Raw genomic sequence first — 10,755 nt, 5'->3', positions numbered from 1 at the left:
TGCCCACACTCTCTAACTGTGAGGGGGTAGGTGCTGCCTCTGTTACTGCAGGGCAGACGGTAGTCAACAGGGCTCTACCCTAGAGTCTCCATAGCATCCCAAGGGAAGAAGGAGGAGTGAGGGGTGTCACCTCTTATCACATTAATGCAGGATGGGGCTCATTAATAGGTTGCAGTAAGCCGAGATCGCACCATTGCACTCTAGCCTGGGAGACAGAGCAAGACTCCATTTCAAAAAAAAAAAAGAAAGGGCCATCCTTCATTACTGTCCTCTTCTAAGTCCTTTGACTAGATAAAGCATTTTCCTTAGGAGTTTTGTTGTCTGTGCTTGTTGGTCATCTCGGATTGTGCCTTCCTCTAGTGCCCAGGTTGAAATATGTGAGCGCTATGGAAGCCTCTGAGAACTGCCTGCCAGGTCATCCCTTGAGACTCAAGTTGCCTCGCCAGTCTGCCTAGTTTACTCCACCTTCAGAGGTTTCTGATAGTTGCTTTATGTATTTTGTCTACTTTTTGGTTGTAATTCGCAGAAGGAATAGGGTGGAATCCACTTACTTTATCTTGTGTGAAAATGGAAGCCCCATGTATTTTTTCATCAACTTTTTGAGGTATAATTTACATGAAATAAAATGTATCCATTTAAAGTATACATTTCCATGAGTTTTGACAAATGTATAGACCCATGTAACCCTAACCACAATCAAGATATAGAACATTTCCATTACCCCAAAAGGTGCCCTTTGTCTTCCTTCCTAGTCAGTTTCCTCCATCCTAAGCCTCAGACCTGGCCTGATTCCTGCCAGTATAAATTGAACTTGCCTTTTCTAGAGTTCCATATGAAGAAAATCACATAGAATATAATGTTTGTAAAAGTCTGGGCTGGGCGCGGTGGCTCACGTCTGTAATCCTAGCACTTTTGGAGGCCAAGGCGGGCAGATCACGAGGTCAGAAGAGCGAGACCATCCTGGCCAACATGGTGAAACTCCGTCTCTACTAAAAATACAAAAATTAGCTGGGCATGGTGGCGCGTGCTTGTAATCCCAGCTACTCAGGAGACTGAGGCAGGAGAATCGCTTGAACCAGGGAGTCAGAGGTTGCAATGAGCCGAGATCGCACCACAGCACTCCATCCTGGTGACACAGTGAGACTCTGTCTCAACAAAAAAAAAGAAAGAAAAAAAAAAGAAGTCTGACTTCTTTTACTTAGTTTATTATCTGTGAGATTCATCCACATTGTTGGCATATCAGTTCATTCCTTTTTATGTTTGTTTTTGCTTTCATTTGGATTGTCACTATCCTGTGCTCTTGCCTGACAGACCCCAAGAGCCTACTGACCACAGCAGCTCCTGTTACCACGGCTGCCATTTCTGCTCTCAATGCTACTGCTCATTGATCCCAGGGAGGAAAATTCTGGTGCATCACTTAGCACTTATTTCAGGTATGGTTAGGACATTTCAGAATAAAAGGATGGCTTCTTCTGGATGTATCTGAATTGATCTGCTGTCATATACTGATGAATCACATGCTCAGACCAAAGTACATAAAAAAGTCATTCTCTTGCCAGATAATTTTAGGGGTTTGTAACCTTGGTCTTATATTGCTCCATGGCCTATGAGTTAGTAACAGGACTAGTGAAATGCCTAGTAAAGGACTTATTCCCATAGTCCTGTTACTACAAGATTACCCATATCCTTTGATGATCCATCTACTGCAAACTCTTAGAATCTACTGGACAGTCTTCTTCGTTTTATGTAAGAATGATCACTGTATCATCGTATGTCAATGTCCTGCATAACTGTCACCATCCCTCCATGTTGAATACCTGGTGGCTTGTGATGAGTTGAGAACCTCACTAAACAGTCTTATCCACATCTTCAGGTTCTCTGAGGTCTTCCTTCTGTCCAGTCCATGCATTTGTACCCCTGGTGGTCGAAGTACAGTCATGCACTGCATACGATGTTCTCATCAGTGGTGGGCTGCATACACAACAATGGTCCATAAATGGTCCATAATGGTCCATAAAACCATAATGAAGCTCAAAAATTCCTGTTGCCACCTGGCAGCATAACGTCACAGAGTAACACATCACCTTTTCTATGTTTAGATCTGTTCAGATACACAAATACTTACCACTGTATTCCAATTGCCTATAGTATTCAACGGTCACATGCTGTATAGGTTTGTAGCCTACGAGCTACAGGTTGTACCGTATAGCCTAGGTGTGTGGTAGGTAGGCTATACGATATAGATTTGTGTTAGTATACTCTATGATGTTCACACAGTGGTGAAGTCTTCTAATGACACATTTCTCAGAATGTCTCATCACTTTGGCCAGCTGACTCACTTTGTGATGGCAATTGTCAGACCAACTGAAGGGTGATCTGACCTATATATTCTCTTGGTTAATTGTATTTACAGATTGGATATATGGTTTCTCTGACTGCTGTCTTCACAAACTACATTTGAATATACAAATGAAGGGCTAGGTGGTTTTTATACAGGGAAACAAAGCCAGTTTTGTTTTCTACCAATGCAAGGTTGGATAAATTCTTTTCAGAAAGATGACTAAATATTTCCCATTTAGCAAAGTCCTCAGATAAAGAGATGCCAGGTATTTTTTCTTATGTTGGTTTTTGTATTGCTATCTGTTCAGACACAAGCTTCCTTAAAAATGTGCTTAGTTGTAATTTCTTCATAGATTTCAACCAAAACAACATATTGCAAGATTGAATGCAGAAGATGTGAGAACTCATTTGTGTTCTATTAAGCCAAGCGTAAATGTTTAAAAATGTAAAATAATACCACTCTTCCAATATTTTTTGGGAGAAAATATATTTGTGGAAAATATACCCATCAAAGAAATAATCAGAAACCTTCCAAACTGAAAGACACGTGTATCCAGATTAAAATGACCTTCCAAATGTTTAACATAGTAAACAAAAAACAGGAGGAAAAGGAGGGGAGAAAAGGAAAAAAGAAGACTCACACAAGGCTGTATTATGACATTTCATCATGCCATAGATAAATTAGATCCTGAAAGATTTCGGAAAGGAATATGAGATCACACATAAAGGAACAGGAATCAAAATGACATTACCCTTCTCAACAACACTGGAAGCTCCACAAGAGTGCAGCAATGCTTTCATCCTCAGAGAAAATAATTATCAACACAAAATAATATTCCCAGCTAAACTATCAATTGTCCGAGTAGAAGAAAGGCATTTTTAGCCATTGTGTGGGAGTGTTATAATAATGGTCCTAGTGAACCACACCTCCCTGTATCCATACCACTTTGCAATGGGAAATTTGCTGTTTCTCCTAGTGAGAGGGGGAGTCTATTTCTTTACCCTTGGGCCTGGGCTGGCCTGGTGACTTGTTTTGACCAATACATGGAAGAAGTGACATTATGTGAGTTCTGCAGCCAAGGCTTTAAGAGGCCTTGAAGTTTCTCCTGTCACCTTCTTGGAACCTTGAGACCACCATGCTGTGAGAAGCCTGGGCATATCTACTGGAGGCCGAGGGGCCACATGACATGTCTAAAACTCACATGTCAAGATACAGTAATATAATGTGAAATTCCTAGAACAGTGTAATGCTAGTCTCTATTTGGCTACCTTTTTCTTTAGAATTGTTTATATAGTTAGTGTATGAGATTTTGTTATATTTTGCAAATATTTTCTCTCCATTATAGCTCATCTTTTAGCTTTGTTTATGGCATGTTTTATGATACAGAAGTTTCATTTTTTATTTTAGGTGGTTATATCTATTAATAATTTCCTTTGTGTCTTTGAGGTTTTGTTGCTTAAGGACTTCTCAAAGATTTAACCTTATTTTTTACTTAAAAAGCAAAAAACAAAACAAAACAACAACAACAAAAAAAAAACGAAAACAAACAAAAAAAAATGATCACAGTGTAAGCCAGTATAAGCAACTGGTTAGTGCAGGATGGTGGTAGTTATTATCAAAGAGAGCTGAGTCTAAAGCTCTAAGGAGTGGTCTGGAGAAAGCCAGGCAGGGACTTACTGCTTTTCTATTCTACCTCTTATAATCCAACCTGAAAGCTGCACCAATCAAGTGTGTCCTGAATCTGACAATTCACACTATCTTCACTTCTGCCAATCTGCTCCAGGCCTCCATCCTTTCTTGCCTTAATGAACCCCAAAGGTGGCTTGTGTCCTGCATCCATCCGCCTCTCTTGCCCTTGTTTCAGTTATCTATTGCTGTGAAATAAACTTCAAAACCAAGTGATTCAATCTCACAATTCTGGTTTTCCTGGGCTGAGTGGGGTGGTTCCTCTATTTGTGTGATGTGGCTGGAGCTGTGGGCATTTGTGGGCTTGAATGGGCAGAATGTTCACTGTGGTTCACTCACCTGGTGGCAGTTTGCTAGGTTCTCAGCTAGGACAATGGCCTCTCCATGTAGCTTGGGCTCAGAGCTAGTGTTCTGAGAAGGAGGTAGAAGCTGGCAGTGCTACTGAGGCCTGGGTTTGAAGTCCCAGAACATCCTTTCCCACTGCCTTGTAATGATCAAAGTAGTCACAAGGCCAGCCTAGATTCAAGGGCTTGGAGGAATACTACCTTTCAGTCAATTTCCCAGTTCCAGAGAATTTTAGAAAACAAACAGGGCTCGACACAGTGGCATGTGCACCTGTAGTCCCAGCTACTTGGGAGGCTAAGCTGGGAGAATCACTTGAGCCTGGGAGGTAGAGGTTGCAGTGAGCTGTGATTACACCGCTCCAACTGGGGTGACAGATCAGACCTTGTTTCAAAACACTCTCCCCAAAACAAATAGACATAATTCTCCTGCTGAAATCCACTGCTCAATAGACTTACATTGTAATAGCCTGCCTCACCTGGCCCCTGCCTAACTCTGTCCCTCACACCTTTGCCCTGTCCCTAAAGGTCATACTGCTGTTTCCCCAGCACACCAAACTCACCACCCCTCAGGGACTTAGCCTAGAGCAATTTTCCTCCAGGCCTTCACTTGGCCACTTCACTCCATTGCTTCCAGATGGCTGACATTATTTGCCCATCTGTTTTGGGTCTCCTTCACTGGCATGAATGTAAGGTCCTTGCCAGCAGCGCTTTTCTGTCCTATCCTACATTCACTCTTAGCATCTAGAATGGTGTTATCACAGGAACGGCATAAAAGTATACTCTGTGGTTAACTGAATTTACTTGCCTAAATCTTGGGCATGTGCTGCTTTGAGAAATATACAAATTAATGTCAAAACAGAACCACAGTGGTCAGTAGCAGGCACATCCAACAATACACTAGTCCTGCATACACATCCACTGGCACGTGTCTACTTTCCTAACAAGAGCTGACAGCCATTTTGCTGCATGCTGTACAGGGCAGCTGCTGCTGCAAACCCAGCCTCTGATGGGCCCATAATCAATCTGCCGCATGCCTTGAACTCAGGGAGCTCAGATGAACTCATCAAACACTCCAGCCAGAAGCTGGAGGACTGCTGGCCTTGACATTTTAATTCGTTTTTGGTATCAGCTGCCCTTCACTGATTCATTGAATTATAGAGGTCTGAACGAGAATCCCTACACTGGCTTCTCAATGGTTCTTAAGAAGCCAGTGTAAACCCAAGGTCATCAACCCAAGTGAACCCACATTTATCCAGGAAGCAAGAGGTGTGGTGAGGGCAGAATTCTAACAGACACCCATTCTACATGTCAGAGACAAAACTAAGTCCAAGATAAAATCGACAAAGGCTATTTATTCATAAACTTGCAGCAAGGGAACCCTTCTGCTGAAACCTTTGTTTCAGTAAGGGTTCAGAGGTGTTAGATGTTATAGAATAAAAAGGGGAAATACTGACAGTGTTGACTTGGCACATGTCATACAAGGGTAGGATTTATGGAAGCAAGCCAAGAGACAAACTGGTCTTCAAGTACATTTGACCATCCTCGATTAGCTTCAAGGAGGCAAGTCAGCAGTTTGGGAACATTTCTAAAGAGGAAAGGGGCAGAGAGTTTTCTGTGGCCAGACATTTCCTGGAAAAAGTGAAGGTTGATGGGATTCTTTTTTGCAGTCTATCATCATGGTTCTTAGGGTTGTAAAAAATAGAGGTTCTTCTTCAAAGACGTACCTCCCTGTCTAATTAAGAATAAATAGTAACTTCTCTTAGGAGCAAAATTTATTCAAAGACCTGTGCTAATACTCTTAAATATCTGCTAGCTGTAATAAAGAAATCAATGCCCTTTATGTTCTTAGCTCCACAATTTAGCTATTTGCCCTGGCATGCTTATACTGGTCCAAGCAAGCATTAGGTCAGAGCCTTTTCCTCTTCCTTATTTGAAGGTATTTTTACCTTTCTCAGCATTCCACAAGTTACTTCCTCCTTCCTTTGTTCTCCTCTGCCTCTGCCTCTTTAAAAAAGTTATAAGTTGCTAGTCAATCAGGACAAATACAGGATGTGAGGTCCCGTTCCAGCCAATAGAAACTAGACACAGCAGTAAAGTGACTTGTCAAGTTATAAATAACCCCATCTCCTTTGTTCGGTGTACTCTCGTGGCAAAACGCTGGCGAGTGTACCCTTTCTGCAGAAAGTATAAAAATGACCTTGCTGAGGAAATCAATGTTCAAATGCTATTTCTTTATGGCACTGAAGAACAAGCATTTCAAACAGGGTAGGGTGGGGTGGTGGTTGTGGTATGTGGTTGCCACAGCAGTAAGTTTCTCACATGGATCATTAAATTTCAAATAATTAAAATTTTAAAGATGGAAGGTATCTTAAAGTTCATCTGGTCACTCTGACCACCCATATTCCCACTCTCATCCCAAGTTCATCTAATGGATGGAAAATCTCAGACAAAAGGTAATTTGGTGTCTAACCCTTAAGCAAAGGTTAGATGTAGAATTAGAAGTTTTCCTGAATCCTAGGACTGTAATATAACCATCATGCATTTCAAAAGTAAAACGAAAAAAGAAATTTAAAAAAAGACAATACAGTAAGTAGTCCTATAAACCACTTCTAGCTGGGTCCACTGGTCCCCCTGCTTCTTGTTTATTAACACAATCTGTTCAGGGGCTCTAGGGCTCAGAGCTTTAGGGGAGTCTGAGCCCTTCTCCAGCCCTGGGGTGATGGTTCTTGATTGATCCAGGTCAAATTCTCCACAGATTTAATTCTGGCCAATGAGTATGAGAAGAAATGAGGAAGTGGAAGGGTGTCTTAGTCTACTTTTGCTGCTATAACAAGAATACCACAGATGGGGTAAATAACAATGAACAAAAATTGATCCCACAGTGTTCTGGAGGCTGGAGAGTCCAAAATAAAGGTGTTGGCATCTGGCGAGGGGTTTCTTGCTGTCACTCCAAGGTGGAGGGTGGAAGGGCAGAAAGAGAGAGAGGGCTGGAGGCCAAGAGGTGGCTGAACTCATCTTTTTATGAGGAACCCACTCCCATAGTAACAGCATTAATCCACCAATGAGAGCAGAGCCCCTATGACCCAACCATTTCCCATTAGGTCCTACCTCCCCACACCCACTGCACTGGGGATCAAGTTTCCAACACATGGAACTTTGGGAGACACATTCACGCCATAGCAGAGGACTGCTGGAGAAAGGAAGGTTTTTTAAAGTTTTTTTTAGGACACCATGGAAGTGATAGCCATTTTCTGCCATTGGACATGAATGGTGTTTTTGTTTTTGGCATGGGAAAAGGCTTATACAACTCTGGTCAACTTAGCAACACTAATCAAAAGTCATAAAATCTCCTTTGACCCTAGAGATCCCTACTATTAATAGTATTATATCCTATAGAACCTAGGTATTTAGGAAAGAAAAAAATGTTCAAAGATGTACTTTTAATCAAAGCAAGTAACTGGACATAGCCCAAGTATTCAAGTACAGGCTATCAGGAAACAATGTGAAGGACTTTGAAATAGGTCTTGCCCACCACCCCCACCCCTGCCTCCAATTACTGGGTGTTCCATCTAATCTAGTCCACCTTTCTGAGTTGATTCCCCCTTTCATTTCACTGCCTTTGAGCTACTTTACAATTACGTAAATTAAGGGAAACTGATAATGCAGAGGATTCTTGTTCATAGAAATGCAAATTGTGACCAATGGAATGTAACTGATTATTGTTCTGCAGATATTGGCCAATTGTGCCAGTTTTGTAACTATGAAGCAAACTCATTTCAGCATTCCTGCTAGGCTTATAATTATTTGTTCTTTGGATTCTCCTTTGAGCCAATTAAAGTGTCCTACTGGTTCTCTCAATAATTAACACGTTAAATACAATCTTTAACATGTTAATTTTATATTTGTATGAGTCATAATTTTAACTTCTAAAAAAATTATCCTTTAACAAGGTAGTTAAGTAAATTTAATGTTCATGTGACATAATTTACTTACAGCCCTCTTAAAACAGTTATGAAAACCATATGGCAACATGGACAAATACTCCTGATAAAAATAGCAAGTGGGGAAAAAAGCAGAAATGCAAAATTTGTACTATGCTGTGATTAAAGCTAAATGTTGTAAGTGCTTAGGGCAAGAAATAGAAAGGAGAAAAAAAATTGAAGTTGAATTTGTTAGGGTAGTAGGATCCTGGATAGATTAAAAAAAAACAAAAAAACCCTGACTTACTATTCTGTCATACATTAAAACTAATATTGGCCAGGCGTGGTGGCTCACGCCTGTAATCCCAGCACTTTGGGAGGCCGAGGCGGGCAGATCACGAGGTCAGGAGATCGAGACCATACTGGCTAACATGGTGAAACCCTTTCTACTAAAAATACAAAAAATTAGCCAGGAGTGGTGGCATGCGCCTGGAGTCCCAGCTACTAGGGAGGCTGAGGCAGGAGAATCGCTTGAACCTGGGAGGCGGAGGTTGCAGTGAGCCGAGATTGCGTCACTGCACTCCAGCCTAGAAGACAGAGCGAGACTCCGTCTCAAAAAAAAAAAAAAAAAATTCCTATTGTTGTAACAAATGGTTTAAAGCAACACTAATTTAATAATAAACTCTGCAGTTCTGGAGGTCAGAAGTCCAAAGTGGGCATCACAGGGCTAAAGTTAAGGTATGGATAGGGCTGTATTCCTTTCAGTCCTACGGGAAAATCCGTTTCCTTGCCCTTTCCAGTGTCTAGAGGGTGCCAGCATTCCTTGGCTTGTTGCTCTCCTTCCTCCACCTTCAAAACCAATAGCTTAGCATCCTCAAAAGTCTGTCCACCCTCACATCGCCTTCACTAATGCTTGTATGGATCCATGTGCTTACCCTGCATCCACCCAGGTAAATAAGGATACTCCTCCTATCTCAGCGTCCTTACTTAACCATATCTGCAGAGTCCTTTTTGCCATGTAAGATGACACATTCACAGGTCCTGGGGATTAGGATGTGAACATCTCTGAGGACCCCCATCCCCAATCCAGAGGATTTCCCTGAAATGCAAGTTCAGTGAGAACAGCTTCCCATATGCCTGAGTGAAGGCACAACACTGACTGCTGAGTGCAAAAGGACAGTGTAGGGTTCCATTTAAATTAAATTTCAGAAGAGGCAACACTAGCCTATGGTGGAAAAGAATTACAATGATTGGGGTTGGGGTTGGGGTTGACTGGGGAAGGCCATGATGGAATTTTCTGGTATGGTGATGTTCTTTATTCTGGCAGGGGCACAAAAGTGTAAACAAACATTACTCTAGTCAATGATACATCCTGGGGGAATTGTAGTGATGTCTGCCATTTACTCTGAAGGACGCAATGGATAGTCTGATGGACAGATGGATATACAGGTGATATATAGGTACAGTAACATGTTTATGATAGAATCTAGGTGGTGGGTATACAGGCATTCATTTTAATAATCTTTGTTGACAATTTTTATAAAAATGTTGGGGACAGTAAGATATGACTCTGGAATATGACTCTGGCACTCTAAAAATTATAAATTAACAAAAGAACTTAGAAAGCCATTAAGCAACCTCTTGAATAATTTCCTATTTAAAATCAATGGTTCTCAACCTGGGCAATTTTGGAAGGTGTCTAGAAAGGTGTGGGAGCATTTTTGACGGTCTCCAGAACTCTCAGTAAGGGCAGGGTGTTACTGGCACCCAGGGCAGGGTCCAGAGAAGCTACTGCAACCACACAGCCTCTCCACAGGACTGTCTTTCTACACTAAATGTTACTGAGGAATACCAATTTAAAATCAGAACCCTCTCTTCGTATGTCTTCATTAATTTGCTTGCAGTTGCTTGTAGCACATCTCCAAGTGGACTGTGACTCACTTCTTGAAAGTGTGTTGTACCTCCCACTTCTCTGTAACCCAAGAACACCCAGCATAGTGCTCTACCCAGAACACATATTTAATAAACATTTGGTAACAGGGGAGGGGATGTTCCCTGACTATCCCAGCTTGCCCTTCAGGTAGTTCCTTTGATGCAAACCTACCCCACATTCCCCTCCTCCTCTGAACCCCAACCCCTTAATAGCCAGTGAGGAAGGATGTTCCCTGCTGCATTCTTCTGCCAAGACACAATCTTGAAACTACATCCCCACTGCCACCCTCCTTCACCCTGCCCAACCCCATCCCCTGCACCAAATGGCAGGGGAGGCACTCGAAAATAACCCACCATGACACAGAGCTGAGAAAAAGCGGGCTTAAGCATTTTGATTGCATAATGAAATTTGAGATCCATATATGGTGCTGGGGGGAGGGGGACAGCAACGATTCTCTCACCAAAATCACTTTAACAGGAGCCAAGGGTGTGAGAAGGGGCTGAGGGAGAAAGCAGGAAACTCTGAGATCGC

Source organism: Rhinopithecus bieti, unplaced genomic scaffold, assembly GCF_001698545.2.
Source record: "Rhinopithecus bieti isolate Rb0 unplaced genomic scaffold, ASM169854v2 scaffold_27016, whole genome shotgun sequence".
In the NCBI taxonomy this organism is placed as follows: domain Eukaryota; kingdom Metazoa; phylum Chordata; class Mammalia; order Primates; family Cercopithecidae; genus Rhinopithecus; species Rhinopithecus bieti.
This window is presented reverse-complemented; position numbering follows the sequence as displayed.